Below are 16,665 nucleotides of genomic sequence, written 5' to 3'. Positions count from 1 at the left end.
GAGCTGGAAACTGAAGGGAAAACACAAGAAGAAAAGGGGCAAAAGCTTGGGCTTGAAGCTGGGTTTAGTTGGAATTTAAGCTCAAGGCTTGGAGGTTGTAGCTTGGAAAGATTCAACCATAATTGAGGTAAGTTTTCATCACTAATCACGTTGAAGAATTCTGGTATTTGCGTAGAATTAGACTGGGTTTTTGGGTGAGTATGGCTGATGAATTGGGATAGTGATTTTGGTATAGTTGCAAAGGTTTTGTTGTCTAAAAATGTGTGATTTAATCTTGAATTCGTAGCTAGCTTGGTGTTGAATTAGGGAGGTTTGTTAGGGGAAATTATGGGTTAATTGGCTGGGAAATGTGTGGAAGAAACCCAGAATATCTGGGCTCGAAGGGGCGTGCCGTGACCCAGCCTTGGGGCACCGCGATGCGTGTGGCCTTCTGGCCTTGGGATGCTCTCTGAGATGGGGGTGCGCTGCGAACCACTAAGCCAAGTCGCGGCCCGCCTCCCCTTTAGCTTGGGTCCTTGCTCTCTGACTTGGGGGCAAGTCGCGACCCACTAAGCGAGGTCGCGACCCACCTAGGGATTTTAGCCTTGGAGTGGTTTTTCAAATTGGTAAGGCTCGTGGGTTCGAACCAAGGCGCTCAGGACAATTTCTACTACCTGGTTTAGTATAAATTAAGGTGCCGGAGGCTAGTTTCTGTCTCCTAAGTATTTATTTGGATCGGAAGTTAACAATTACCCATTGGACACTATGACTAGGTTTATCGCCAAGGCTCGGGACTGAGGATCGTGCTCAATACCATTCCATTATCTTCGTTCAGAATTATAGGTAAGAAAAATGCACCCTCGAGTGGTTTTAACAGGACTGAGTTTCCCAATACTTGAACATGTTTGTTGTATGGCTAAATGAATGATTTGGCATATGAAAATGAACAGCTTAAGAGAGCCGAGGGCTGATAATTTGTGCACAGGAGGCAGCTTGGCCACTATGAGTCGGGATCAGCTAGATAAACACTGGACTCGACCTAAGCGAGCCAGAGTCAGTGGATTAAACAGAAGGTGCGGCCTAAGGGCGTCGACCCTAAGTAGTGCATGTTGATTGAGATGAATTGTTGAGTATAAATGTTTACTGTGTTAGCTTGATGCTATGGCTTGTTGAATATCTGGTTAACTGTCTGGTGAATTAATTGATTATCTTCATTGATAATGTATTATTGCTATGGTTTTCTTACTAGGCCTTGACTCACAGGTGCTAAGTGGTGCAGGTAAAGGCAAGATTAAGTTGGATCAACCAAGAGTTTGAGAGCTCTGGGGGCGAAGTGTACATTGTCAGCTGTTCGTCCGCCACGACAAAGGGAAAGCACAGGGACAGATGCCTAAAACTTGTATTTTACCATTAGTGTGGCCACTGATTGTATTTAACTTTTGAGAGTTTGTAAATTGTCTTTTGAACCATCTTTTTGGGATCTCATGTACCAAATATTTATTTCAATGAAAATTAACCATTTATGACCAAAATCTTTTAACCCTAATGTGATTATGACTTTAAGATCATATTTTTATTCAAATGACTTGATTAGCATGTCATGCACTATTTCAAATACACAATGTAACGGTATTAGTTATCCAGGGTGTTGTATATTAAGCTTTTTGTAAATCAAATATATAAAAAGTAGCAAAAAACAAGAATATAAAATACTCACAATTTTACGTGGTTCAATGATTAGAATCTACCTAGTCCACGAATCACTCTTATTGATCTGTTTAGGACTATAGAGAAAATTGTTTGACAATTTTCGAAGAGTATTTGCAAATAGAAAGTCGATCCCTTTAACTGTCCATTCTCCCTATATTAATAGGAGATTTTCTTGAACAATTTTTGGTAACCGTGCATTAATATGGTAATTGCCCAATTTGGGTAACTTCCCATTTACATAAATATAGGATCACCTATTAAATTTATACTCATTGTATCAGGTAATAATTGCATAATAACACATGGGCATTTATTAGGTGTATAAAGAATCTCAAGTCTTTTGGCATCCTTCACTGTGCATCATGACTTCCACGAGCTGAACCCTTCCTACGAGCTGGATGTCGTCGGACTAATCTGAACTAGCTTGGGTCATGTTTAGAGCTTCGTGAAGGCGATCTGGGTAACATACATCTCGAACTAAGTAGTTGGCGCAAGAAGCGATCTAGAGACTATCTGGTTGTCGTAAGTCGTCAAGCTTGACTTGAGCTGCTCACCTCAAAGTCAGCGTCTCACTTTCTTCATACGCCCCTGTCAGCTGCACCCCGTGCTGAGTAATTCATCTCATATTTTTTGGGTTAACACCAAGCTAGTATTATTTTCTTCTGAAATTCTTTTAGATTTTCCTGAAAGCAAAAAATATATATCATTATTATTAACACCTTGTGAGGTAAAAAGAGAGGAAACGTAATCACAAACAACAACAATAATATCCTTAAGGGCAGTGATTTGAGAACCATGATCCAAAACAAGTTTCCTAATGATGTTAGCCTTATTTGTAAGAGAAGCTTTCTTATGGAAATATTGTGTATTTTTATCTCCAGCTTTCAACCAATCCACTCTGGATCTTTGTTTCCAAAAAAAGTTATTCTTTAAATAAAAGAACATCTAATTGGGATTGTACCTTTTTAATATTATTTATATTATTATGGGAAAAGGGAACATTAGATTATAAGTGCGCTAGATCAGATTCTAATTTATTTATTCTATGTTTTATAGTGCCAAAATTTAACTTGTTCCAAGATTTAAGCGATGAGATACAAGAATTCTGTTTAGAAAGCAAAAAGTTAATTGGATTGGAACTAGGAGCTGCCCCATTCTTCTCATCAATCCAATTGTCATTTATTAGAGAATAAAAAGATGGTTCAGTTAGCCAATGATTTTCGAACAGAAACATTCTTTTAGTCTTTCTATTATCAATTACTGCATTATCATACAAAATCAACTTAAGAGCTCTAAGATCTGAACCATAAAAGTCTAAATGAAATAGAGTTGAATAAGGAAACAAATCATTCCAACTATCATTTGAAACACACTAATCAACTCTTTCATATACATTGTTATTAGTCCAAGTATATTTACAGCCATTATAAGGTATCAGACAAAGAATAAATCTATTTATAAAATCATTAAAATCTTTCATAGTTCTACCATTATTTACAACCTTACTAAGTCATTAGAAGACAAGAAAGCATCAAAGTCTCCTATAATAAGCTAAGGAGAAAAATGAGCTTTATCATGGATTCTAGCAAGAAAAGTCCAGGATAGAGATCTATAGAAACCAGTAAAATGGAAAGCATTACTATTATCAAAAGAGATATTATAGTCAATACGGCTTAGGGAGTAAGAAAGTAAACAAATATTTACATTATTTAAATACAAAAGCATCAACCCTCCTCCTAGATTTTGCTTAAGAACTTCAAAACTAAAATCAAAATGCAACTATTTTTTAATCCTATCTAAAGACCCCTTACAAAGCTTAGTTTCAGATAGAAATAAAATAAAAGGTCTATGCTGCCTGACTAAAAGGGAGAGTTGTCAAAATGCATGACAACTCCCCAATGCTCGTGCATTTATGCTTACAATACAATTTGGATCTTCTTGGGAGTCTTCATTACCTCTTACTGTCGCTCTTTCGAAGATGGAACAGGTTGTTCCACCAATGACAATTGGTTTTTTGGTTAAAAAATGTCTCTTCACCCCCGAAGTAGTGGAGAAACCTTTTCTAGCAACACAAACTGTATTCCTAGTTGGAATAATCGGGTTCAATAGACCAGTAGAGCTTCGGATCAATTCAACTATTACCATAACAACCTCAGACATGGTAGTACCAGATAAAACGGGGATCGGTAAAACTTCCATCAAGATAGAAACAACTTGATTTCTAGTATTTGAAGACACAATAACATCTAAAATGTAGTTGAGGTTAATAGGAAAAGGAACCATTACAGTCGGGTTATAAACATGAGGTGGAGCATTAAGAAAAGGTGTAGATTTGGAAGCAGTAGGATGAAGACCCATTGTTTGGATTTGGAAGCAGTAGGATGAAGACCCATTGTTTGGATTTGGAGAGGTGATGGAAGAAGGAATGCTAAATGGGGTGGGTTTCACAATAGATTTAGCAGTGGCTCGAAGGGAATGTTGGTATGGAAATTCAGGTTTGATCATGTAATCATCACATTTTTGGAGATACTTAACACAGTGGGTATAAACATGATCTAGCATGCCACAGAAATAACAAAAATCAGAAAGCCTTCCATATTTGAATTCAAGCCATTTGGGAGCTTGCAACCTAGGGAAAGAGACTGATATACCCGTACAGATTGGCTTGTTCACATCCAAAATGACCTTGATTCTAAGAAAAGCCCCAGAGTTTTGAAATAGGGTATATAGATCAACATCAATAAGGTCACCTATTGCAGCTCCTACTAATTTGCCTAGGTTCGAAGATCTTCTACCAAAAGGGATTGAATAAACCTGAACCCAGAGTGGAACAAAGTGTAATAGAGAGAGTTCTATGGTATATAATCCATCTGGGATCCCAAAGAGGAATAAACTTATGTCATAATTCCATGGTTTTCCTTCTAAAACCCTTTTCCTATCCCCCTCAAACCCGAATTGGGCAAAAAAAATCCCAAGAGAATGATCAATAATGGTAGCAGGAAGAGAGGTTGGTCAGATCTCAATATGAGTTATTTTCATGATTTCCTTCTTAAATGATTTTGTGGTTAGGACCCTAAAAACAAAGTAGAAGGAAACATCAGAAACAGCTAGTCCCTCAGTGGACTCGACTAAGGCATGCACATTGTTTTCTTCTTTGGTTAGATTAAGAGCACTAGACTAAGAACTAACAATATTCTCCATATTCAACTGAGAAGCATCAAACAGAAAAATTACACAAGTGTTGCAAACAGAGAGAAATTTTAGCAGAGATCTAAGTTAAACCCAAAGAAAATAGAGATAAGCTTGGAAAACATACCTTCTTATTGGCGAAATACACAAAATAGGCAATGATAACCAAAAACTTCAACTCTCACGGCTATTTCCCTAATTGTAGACATAATTATCAATAATTTCATAGAAACCATAAAATGACAGTTAAGAAGACTCAAGATAGTCGGAGAATCAGAAGAAAGAGGGATGTGATAAGAGAAACCCTAAAATTATAAAGAAGCTAAGCAATTAATGCTACATAAATTTAAGAGAAGTTAATGCAGTAGGTAAATATGCAAATAGTAGTTTACTAATCACTGCCACAAAACACTCTTGGACGGACAAGCAATTTGGATTAGCACCAGAACAAATACGGGATCAAGTAACGTGATGAAGGAACATGGTGAAGGTTCAAGAGCTCAAAAGTCATGTTCTCAATGAGTCAATTAAATAATATACCTACATAGTTTTGGAGGATTATATGGTAGGGTTTCAAAAAGATTCGTATCGTAGGATTTTTTGTATTTTGGACTACTGAATAGTTTTCGTTGTAATTTTTTTTTTTATGAATGTGTATATTGTACTTATTTAGAGGATCGTGCAAATTTTTCAGAAAATTCTGAATAATTATAGTGCTGAAAACTAGGTTCAAATATGTTGTTCTCTATATGCATAAAAAAAATTAGTCACTCGTACAATAATCTGTTTTTAAACTAGTTTTCGGCACTGTAAATTATTTAGAATTTTCTAAAAAAATTGTAAGATGCTCTAAACAACTACAATATATACGGATATAAAAAAAATCATACCAAAACTTATTCACAAGTTAAGAATATAAAAGAGTCTCTCTAATAGAGATCTTTTTTAAGACCCTAACGTAGAAATTTCCCATAGTCTTAATAATATAAAATAATTAAATTAAAATAAAATAAATAACTGATAAATAGATGAATGATGACGTTTGCCTTAAAAATCATAAATTATTATTTATTGTTTATTAGTTTAAATAATTCTATAAAGTTATAATATGTAGGTTTATAATTAATATGAAAATAATATGGTTTTTGTAGAGATAGTATGATTTTATTTGAAATAATTTTAAACAAAATTATGTTATGGTATTTTAAAAAATATTAAATATGATAGTAAATAATTAAATAACATATATCATATTATAATGTTAATATATTTTTTTAAATTATGACGAGAACGAATTTTATTTACTAAATTTAAAAAGTGAATATTATAAAAAAAAATGATATTTTAAAAAAATATAAAATATGATAGTAAGTAATTAAGTAACATATATCATATAATATTATAATGTTAGTATATTTTTTTTAAAAAAAATTATGACATAAAGAGAACAAATTTTATTTACTTAATTTTAAAAAATACTATTAAAATATAAAGCTCAATACAAAATAAGAAAAAAAAAGGAATAAAAATAATAATGAAAAATATAAATATTCGAATAAATTAATTGATTAATTAATTTCAGAAAAAATAAAAGTATATAATGATAGTATAAAAAATTTATAGAATGAAAAATGGTTCTCGAGAGGGAAAAAAAGCTTGACAAACAAAATAAGATGACCAAAAATATAACAAGCAAATGGTATCAATAATGAAAGATGAGTATGAAATTTTCATGAATTCAGAAAATGTAAACAAAATACAATAAAGACAAAATATACGAAGATAAAATAAACAAATAATATAAAGAAATATTAATGTCGGTTTACATGTATAAAGATGCAGTAGTGTAATTAGTGGAGCATATTAATTATTTGTGATGTGATAACTTTTATTTATATTATTTATTTGTGAATAAATCAAATAAGACAAAAGAAAGTTTAATTATAGTACATGTGGCTGGTGATCAATGAAGTAATAGGTAAAAGAAAGAAAGTTTGTTAAGAGGTATTTGAAAAAAAAAATGACAACTTTGAGGAGCTTATTCATAAAATATTCAGTATATACTAGATACAAATAACGTGTAATATATATATTTATTTAGTTTTATTTATATAATTTATTAATTATTTTTATTAAATTTCTATTAATGTCATATAAATTTCAAATAAATATTATATTTTAATTAAATAATTTATTTATTTTTGTTTAAGTTTATGTTTGTTTTAGTTTTTAAATTTGAGAGTGACAACAAGAGATTATATATTTTATGTTTAATGTAATATTAAATATTATATGTGAATTTTAAATTTAAGTTTCTTGCTAGTTTTTTTTTAAAAGCAATTTGTTGCTAATTGACAATAGATTATATTATATATTTAATATGATATTATTCTAATAAGTGAGTTTAAATTTAATTAAATTTTATTTAAGTTTTAAAAATATGATTTTATTAATTTTAAATAATAATCATTGTAAAATATTTCAAAAATATCATATTTTAATTTTTTAATTATTTATTATTTTAAATAATTATCATTGTAAAATATCTCAAAATATCATATTTTAATTTATTTAATTATTTATTATTTTTAAATAATTAGCATTGTAAGATATCTCAAAAATATCATATTTTAATTTTTTTATTTATTTATTTTATTTTATTTAAGTTTAAGTGTTTACAAACTACCATTAAGTATAAGAATATTCTGTTAAATATAAGAATATTCCATTAAAGTTAACATTAAAAAAATAAAATTAATGTTAAAACAAAAAATTTCCTCTATCTACACACTTATTATACAGAATATATATATATATAATTACACATTCATGTATTTGGAAAGAAAAACAAATTCTTATAAAATCATAAAATTTATTAATATACTTTTTATGATAGAAAAATTGTATTAATTTTTTTCTAAAATCTTTTAGATGAATAATGATGTAGTGTTTTTTAATAAGATCTTTGTTAAAAATTAAACTTTATAATAATTTTGCTTATTTAAAATTATTATAAATTTAATTATATACTTTGGTTTTCCTTTTATAAACTACATTATTATTTATCTAAAGAAGAAAAAGAATAAACAATTAATGTTTAGCCAATACTATATTTATAAAATACTATAATATACATTTTTCATATAGTTTTTATTACCAGACCTCTAACATTTTGTTTGATAATAAAAAAGGAAACCAAACCTTTCACAAAAATATTGATCTACTAAAACAAATATGTAATCCAAATAAATTGATAAAATGTTATTTATTTAATTTTGCTCATAAAAAAATTTATATCGGTATATATGAAATTAATTTTGAAAAAGTAGTATCAATTAAGTATTAATTTTTTATTTTATTTATTATATTTTTTTTAAATGATTAATGATGTGGGTTATAAAAAAAACAAAGAAATAGATAAATTAAAACTTATACAATTAAGCATTGACCTATTCCAAAACCGAACCAAGGACAAAAGAGAAGCATTAATGTAATTAAATAAATGTGTAATCTGTACAAAATTATAAAAAATTATTTATATATTTTTGCTCATAAGAAAAACAGTATAAAATGTATGGGGAATTCTCTTATAGGGGCTTCACTTTAAGCCCTACCGGTAGGGCTCTCAGTATTTACAACCCGTGAACAGTTTTTTGTGTGATTTTTTTTTATGACCATGTATATTGTAGCTTGTTGACGCAGTTCTTCGCCAACAGGTAATTAAGAAAATAAGAGAAAGAGATTAGTGCTTAATAATGAACTGAAATAGATAAATGATCTTAAAATGGACTGATGACACAACTACGTTTTTAGGTGGTTCAAAGGTTAAAATCATTCTACTCCACCAGCCAATACTATTGCTATATGTTTGGTATTCTTTACAGGGTATTTCCTTACACAATAGAATCCAACCCTTTGCAACTCCCAGGGTCTCCATATTTATAGGAGACGGCACCTGGGAGTTGGTAAGGGGGTCATCCCGTGATCCTCTTACCCATCCTGTCACTTCTGTGACATTCATGATTAATTCCTAAAATCTGACAAATGAAATGTGGTCTAATCAACAGGTAAGGGGGATAATGCGCCGCACGGCCCAACCCAGTCGTGGGTGCCTGAATACGCACGTTCATGCTGCGTGTCCGAGAATTCAGGGATATATCAGACACGTGATGTCTGATATATGCACGTTTACATTGCGTGGTTGACTTTATAAGGGGTCACGACTTCCACCTCCAGCTCGTGCCCCGAGCTAGACGCCTTCCCGACCTGCGGTCTTTATCTTCCTGTCTCGGCCCTTAAATAATCTTGGCGAACCTTTGGCTACCTCGAGCTAAAGAGGTAGGACCTGACGACAGCAGCTCCGGTCATGTGGTATCCACGTGGCTGAGATATAATTAGGCCATATCTCAGCTCGCTAATAGCCCGTGGAAAATTAGGGCGTAAATTTGCCCCCCAAGCCCCTGCTCGTGGTACATGATGTCGTTTAGGGCCACAGTAGGGGCTTTTAGGCTTCTCCATGGACTCTCCATATTCCACCTTTTACGCAGGCGCCGAATACGTGGAACATCGTGGTTGGTGACGATACATCTTCCTAGAACCGCATTAAATGGCGTAGTTTATACTCGGCCGTCGTTTCGCCTTTCGAGTGGAGAGCCTCGGATCCCACATCAGGGCAATCCAACGGCCCTCCTCACGTGGCCTTTCACGTATATAAAAGGGGTGGCCACCTTACGCATGGGCCACCCGTTTATTTGAAAATTTTATGAATTTCCCTTCTTCTTCTCTCTTCTCATCCTCAAAAAACCCTCTTTTTCTCCCGATTACCGTTCCCAGCATTCCAGAAGATCAGGCGCAAGGGTTCCTTTGAGGTTTTGGAACCAGTCATTCCGTCGAGGCCCCAACCCAGACGACCCCTTCATCCCTCCCACAGCAAAATACTTCGTAAGTTTTCTGACTGTGCACGCTTTAAATTTTCTTTTCACTGTAGCTTAGGTAAATAGTTCCTGTAGCTGCATGCAAGGTTTTGTTGGTTGTTTGTGGGTATGAAGGGTGTAGACCTTTAGGTTAGGGTATCGCTTGTAGAAGAAAACCATTTAGGAGCATGGCTCATAGGGTGCATTTTCTGGGGAAACCTTCTGGGTAGATTTTTGGGTATGCTTGTTCAAAATATCCAGCATTTTGGGTGCAAAACCGGGTAGCTTAGGGGACACGTTTCACAGGCGGTTTTGCACCTCTTGCCTACTGAAACTTTCCTTCCAAGGAAAACTTTTATCCTGACCCTCCTGACACACGAATTCTGAGTAATCGGGGATCTGTTGGGAGCACAGGCGCATGTTCATAGGACCGTGTGGTCTCACTCTCCACAGGCTGAGCTTACCTCAGCCCGTGCAAAGGAAACACTCCTTCAGATTCTTTCTTATGCTTAGGTCGCCCTTTCTGAAATTTCTTCTTTTGTTCGCTAGGCGACCAGATGGGACCCAAGAAGAACGCTCCCAAGAAGACTGCAGGCAGCTCGTTCTCCCAACAGTCCAAAGGAAAGGAGGTGATGACAGACTCCCCAATCCCCGTCTTTGGGTCGGCCGTGGAGCGGGAGCTCGAGGTGGCGCCCGACGCTTTTTTCGAGGCCGAGAGGATTGTCTCGAAGATCACCGACCAGGGGAGAGTGAATAAAATATTCCTCTCCCACAACATCAAGCTGGGGAGGGGCACCCTGGTCGCCTGACCTCCCCTAGAAGGTGAGCGGAGCTGCGCGCCGCTCGACGAGGAATATGCGGCTTGGAGTGACGAGCACTTCAAGGCTGGGGCCTTCCTCCCGCTGGACCAATACTTTGCCGACTTCCTCAACTATGTGAAGTTGGCTCCTTTCCAGCTCCCCCCCCCCCCCCAACTCCTACCGTTTGTTGGCGAGGTTGAGATATCTGTTCTTGAAACAGGAGTGGGAGGTCCCCACTCCGGCAGATATCTTATATTTTTTTCTGTCTCAAGGCCAGCCCGGAGCAGCAGGGGCGAGGCAACGGGTTCTACTACCTGACCTGTTTCCCAAACACAGCTGCGGTCATCGAGCTGCCCAGCCACCTCAATGACTTCAAAGACCAGTTCTTTATGTCCAAGGGGTTTCGCAACTGCGAACTGCACTACTTCAACCGTCCTCGTAAGTGCCTTTTACTCTTAGCTCGTGAGTTAAGTATTGGTTAGCTCCCCTTTATCAGTTTCTGACTTAGAACAATTCTGCATCTATTTTCGCGAGGACAGACAAGTCTGTGATCCTCGGGAGTCAGTACGAGACACTGGCCGGTTTGCCCCCCAGTGAAAAGGACTATCGCCAGCTCGTGACAGACGAGACGATGTTGGCGTGCAAACTGATCTCTCCGGGCCAGACTTTGGCCCTGAGGAGACCCCGGGGGCTTCCCCCAGCTCACGAGATGAGGCCCATCCCCGAGGAGGAGGACGCGGGGGAAGGAGAGGATGAGGACGAGGAGGACGAGGTGCCCCTCATAAGGACGAGGAAGCGGGCGCTGGAGGTCACCCAAAGAACGGACGAGGAGAGGATCCGGTCCGGAGCAGCTGCAGGTCCCTCTAGGCAAGGTAATCCTTACATGTTCAGGGGCTTAGATAGGGCCACCGCCGATCCTCGGTTAGCTAGGTTTAATCCCAACCAGCCCGTCCAACGCCATCGAAACAACCCCGACCTCGACGTAACCCTACTCCAATGTGTCGAACGGCTCGTGCTGGATTACGAGAGTAGCCACCCTAGGGGTACTGTAGTCGTAGACAACACCTTAGCCTTTAGGCCGGCCCTCTTTGAGGAGTATGGGACTAATCTCTGGTCGTGGCCCTCGCTCCGAGAGGGTATCGTAGCTCCGGGTCTTAGGCAGTACGTAGAAGAGTCTAGTCCTGAGCCAGTTTCGGACCCAGAACCCGTGCCAGCTCGTGAAGTCATTGTCTTAGATTCCCCCGCAGAAGCTCCGGGGCCGGTGGTCGTGACCATAGATTCCTCTTCTAGCTCGGGGGGTAGGATCCCTCATGATATATGTTTTTGAATTCTGTTTTCTCTTTATTCTTGTTATTCTTGCATAAATGCTAACTTGTATACTAATGTTGCCTTTATTTTTCCAGAAGAGATGTCTCAGCCCGGGAACAAGGATTTGCGAGCTAGGTTCACCGGAGGGAACTCCTCCGCGGGGACCTCCGGGCCCATGGTGAAAAGCTCCGGGTGGCAAAGAAGGTCGCTGGGACACCAACCAAGTCCCCTGCAAAGGGGAAAGACCAGACCCAGCTGCCCTGGCCAAGGTACCTCCACCTCCTGCAGCAATGGAGAAGATGCCACCGCCTCCACCACGAGCTCCCACCTTCGTTCTGGACAGGGAGACAGAGCCCAGAACTTTGGCAGCTGCCGCCACCGGGGTGCGCATTCCGATGGACCCCCAGGCCCTGGAGAAGATCCCTGATGTCTTTAGGGGGATGGTGTACGAGACGGCGACCTACACCGTCGACCACTACTACGGGGCCACCGAAAGGGACCTGCGGACAATCGAGACAAGGAGCCTGAAGAGCATGATGGAGTCTTCACTGGGAATGGTTCTAATGGTAAGCTGGCTTTGCTCTTTTATATTTTGGTTACCATGCTCTGTCTTGTCTCTCTTTTTTATTTCTAAGGTAGTTGCCTCTTTGTTTTGTAGGGCGCTCTGGCTCTTCACCGGAGCATATCCCGGTCTAAGGCTCGGCTCGAGGACATGAGGGGCGAGCACGAGGTGGTTTTGGCCGCCCATCAAACGACCTTGGCCACCCTGCAGGCGGCCCAACAGTAGGAAAAAGAGGCCAAGGATGCCTTGGCGGTCGCGCGGGCTGAGCTGGACGCAGCCCGTCCTAAGTTCCAAGAGGTCGAGGCTACCAAGGCCGCCCTTGCTGCCGCGGTGGTCGAGTTGGACTCTGCGAAGGCTGGAGCCGAGGAGGCCAAGGCCGCCTTGGCAGCGGAGAAGGCAGCTTCCAGCTCCGCCATGGAGGACATGCTCTACCATTGTTGGGTCTTCAACTCGGACGGCGACTTCTCCTTTTTAGGAGCGGACTGGGAGGACTTCTGAGAAGGATTCAAAGCTCGCTTCCAGCAAGAGGCGCCTTCTGAGACTGGGGAGGCCTCCACAGTGGCCGAGCAGGAGGGTGAGACGGCGACCTCCACGGAGCAGCCCGGTGGAGCCTAGGGCCTTCATTTTTTTGCTTTTTATATATATATATATATTTTGTAACTTTGTATGAGGTTTTTTCACCTCGAGACATTTGGTTTTAGTCAATTTTTTATTATATGCACCTTAATTTGCTTTTCTTTTTCGTGGTACCATGATTGATACTCTTATATTTTTCTGGGAAAAACATATTAACCAATCTCGATCCAATTTTTAAGACAAATCCTGGTTGAATCCCGGACCTTGCTTTAAAAACTTAGTTTGCGTTAATTCTTTGACTAATATCTTGTGCTTTTTAAGAAAAACACTGATTAATCAATTTGAATCAACTTCTAAGTTTTAGGACCTGGTTATGTCCAGGACATTATTTTGAAAATTAGTTCGCGTTAATTCTTTGACTAATGTCTTGTGCTTTTTAAGAAAAACACTGATTAATCAATTTGAATAAACTTCTAAGTTTTAGGACCTGGTTATATCCAGGATAGGACTTCGTTTGTGTTAATCCTTCATCAATACGTCGTGTTTTTTAAGAAAAACATCAACCAATCGATTTGAATCAACTTGTAAGTCTTTAAGGCGACCTGGTTATATTAGCCAGGTACCATATGCCCCCCAAGTAATTAGGAAAGGGTCTTTCGTGGTTACTTGAGATTACATTTGCAAATATACACAATAATGAAAGAAGATTTAATTCTCATTGCTTAATACATAAGAAATGGCCTTTCCGAGTAAGCCTTACAAGGGTGTCATTGATAATACTTCTTCAAGTGGATGGCATTCCAAGCTCGTGGGACCGCTTCTCCATTAAGCCGGGCTAACTTGTAGGTTCCTTCCTTTATGACCTCGGCTATTTGATAAGGTCCTTCCCAGTTTGGTCCCAGTACTCCATCTTTGGGATCCTTGCCGGCTAAGAAGACTCTCCTGAGGACCAGGTCGCCAATGCTAAAAGCGCGTTTTCGGACCCTTGAGTTGAAATAACGCGTAATTTTTTGTTGGTAATGCGCGAGCTGGATTTGTGACTCTTCTCGCCTTTCATCAATCAGGTCGAGGGATGAGCAAAGTAGTTCATGATTGCGATCCTGGTCATATGCCTGGACTCTATGAGAATATACCTTTAACTCAACAGGAAGGACCGCCTCGCTCCCATAAGCCAGGGAGAAAGGAGTATGCCCCGTAGAGGTCCGATGCGAGGTCCAGTATGCCCACAGTACCTGAGGGAGCTGTTCCGGCCAGACCCCTTTGGCTTCGTCCAACCTCTTCTTAAGGCTCGCCTTTAGCGTCTTATTGACAGCCTCGACCTGGCCGTTCGCCTGAGGATAGGCCACGGAGGAGAAACTTTTCATGATGCCGTACCTTTCACAAAATACGGTGAAGAGGTCGCTGTCGAACTGAGTCCCATTGTCGGATACGATTTTCTTGGGCAGCCCGAATCGGCAGATGATGCTCTTGACTACGAAGTCGAGGACTTTCTTGGAGGTGATCGTTGCCAAAGGCTCTGCCTCAGCCCACTTTGTGAAGTAGTCGATAGCCACCACGGCGTAGCGGACCTCGCCCTTTCCAGTAGGGAGGACGCCAACCAAGTCGATTCCCCAGACTGCAAATGGCCATGGGGAGGAGATCATCTTCAGCTCGACCGGGGGAGCTCGGGCAAGTGTGGCAAATCACTGACACTTGTCGCATTTCTTGACATACGAGATCGAGTCCTTTGATAGATTGGGCCAGTAATACCCTTGCCTTAAGACTTTTAGGGCCAAGCTTTGCCCCCCAGTGTGATCCTCGCAAAACCCTTGTGCACTTCCTGCAAGATGGCCTTCGCCTCGCCTGGCAGAACACATCGCAAGAGGGGTAGGGAATGCCCACGTCGGTACAACATCCCATCTATCATCGTATACCTTGGGGCCTGGTACAGTACCCGCCGTGCGTCGTTACGTCCCTCGGGTAACTTTCCTTCGGTGAGGTACTCGAGGATGGGAGTCATCCAGGTCAGTCTGGCGTCAATCATCTCGACCTCCGCCCTAATCTCTTCTATACTTGGTTTTTCTAGGAATTCCACCGGTACTAACCCCAGCGTCTCCGTCTCCCCAGAGGTAGCGAGCTTGGTGACGGCATCTGCGTTAGCGTTTTGCTCTCGAGGAATCTGCTCGATTGAGCCTCGTTCAAATGCGGACAGCTCGACTTTTACCTTGGCCAGGTAAGCAGCCATCTTGGCTCCACGTGCTTGATACTCACCCAGCACCTAGTTTACCACGAGCTGGGAATCGCTGAAGCACTGAACGGAGTTGGCCTTCAGCTCCTGGGCTATCCTTAGCCCGGCCAGCAAAGCTTCGTATTCGGCCTCGTTGTTGGAGGCCTTGAATTCAAATCTCAACGCCGAGTGGAATCTATGCCCTTCAGGGGATATCAAAATGATTCCAGCCCTGAACCCGTTCTCATTAGATGAGCCATCCGCGAAGACCTTCCATGATGCTTGGGGCGAGGTGACCTGGGGTGACTCCTCCATAGGATCCTCCCTGAATCCTGTGTACTCTGCCACAAAATCAGCCAGGGCCTGACTCTTTATAGCAGTTCGTGGGGTGTACAAAATTTCGAACTGACTGAGTTCGATAGCCCACTTTAACAGGCGTCCCGATGCTTCAGGTTTTTGCAAAACCTGCCTTAAAGGCTGATCGGTCACGATGTGTATCGAGTGGGACTGGAAATACGGCCTGAGCTTTCGGGAGGCCGTGATAAGATAGAACACCAACTTTTCCATCAACGGGTATCAGGATTCAGCCCCGAGAAGTCTCTTGCTGATGTAGTAGACCGGTTTCTGAACCCGTTCTTCTTCTCGGACCAATACGACACTAGCTGCATCCTCTGTGACAGCTAGGTAGAGGAAAAGAGGCTCTCCTGCCTTTGATTTGGACAATACGGGTGGCTCGGCCAGATGTGCCTTCAGGTCGAGGAAAGCACTTTCGCACTCCTTTGTCCATTCGAATTTCTTATTTCCTCGGAGCAGGTTGTAGAACGACAAGCACTTGTCGGTGGATTTTGAAATAAACCGATTTAGGGCTGCCACCCTTCCTGTCAAGCCTTGGATGTCTTACGCGACCTGGGTGAGGGAAGCTCGAGCAATGACCTGATCTTATTGGGGTTCGCCTCGATTCCTCTAGTGTTGACAATGAAACCCAGGAATTTTCCAGACGCAACCCCGAAAGTGCACTTCTGAGGGTTAAGCCTCATGTCGTATTCTCTTAGTATCTTGAAGCATTCTTCCAGGTCGGAAACATGGTTATCGGCAGTCTTTGACTTGACCAGCATGTCATCAATGTACACTTCCATGTTCTTCCCGATCTGGTTGGTGAACATTCTATTCACTAATCTCTGGTATGTAGCACCGGCGTTCTTCAGCCTGAATGGCATGACCTTGTAACAATAGACGTTAGTCGGGGTCATGAAGCTGGTGTGCTCCTGGTCCGCCGGGTTCATGGCGATCTGATTATAGCCTGAGTATGCGTCCATAAAGGACATGAGCTCGTGCCCCGCCGTGGCATCCACTAATTGGTCAATCCTTGGCAAGGGAAAACAATCTTTGGGGCAGGCTTTATTCAGGTCGGAGAAGTCGATG

At 40.0% G+C, this 16,665-nt stretch overlaps 1 long non-coding RNA gene across 1 annotated transcript; it reads right to left on the bottom strand.

Annotated features, from left to right (window-relative positions):
• Positions 1-1,682: 1,682 nt before the first annotated feature.
• On the bottom strand, positions 1,683-5,465 carry LOC133794932 (uncharacterized). The gene is made up of 2 exons (XR_009875333.1): positions 5,006-5,465; positions 1,683-2,372 (listed from the first exon to the last, which is right to left on the bottom strand). It is a non-coding gene; the product is annotated as an uncharacterized LOC133794932 (long non-coding RNA).
• Between the last annotated feature and the right edge of the window lie 11,200 nt (positions 5,466-16,665).

Source organism: Humulus lupulus, chromosome 1 (assembly GCF_963169125.1).
Source record: "Humulus lupulus chromosome 1, drHumLupu1.1, whole genome shotgun sequence".
NCBI lineage: Eukaryota > Viridiplantae > Streptophyta > Magnoliopsida > Rosales > Cannabaceae > Humulus > Humulus lupulus.
This window is presented reverse-complemented; position numbering and strand designations above follow the sequence as displayed.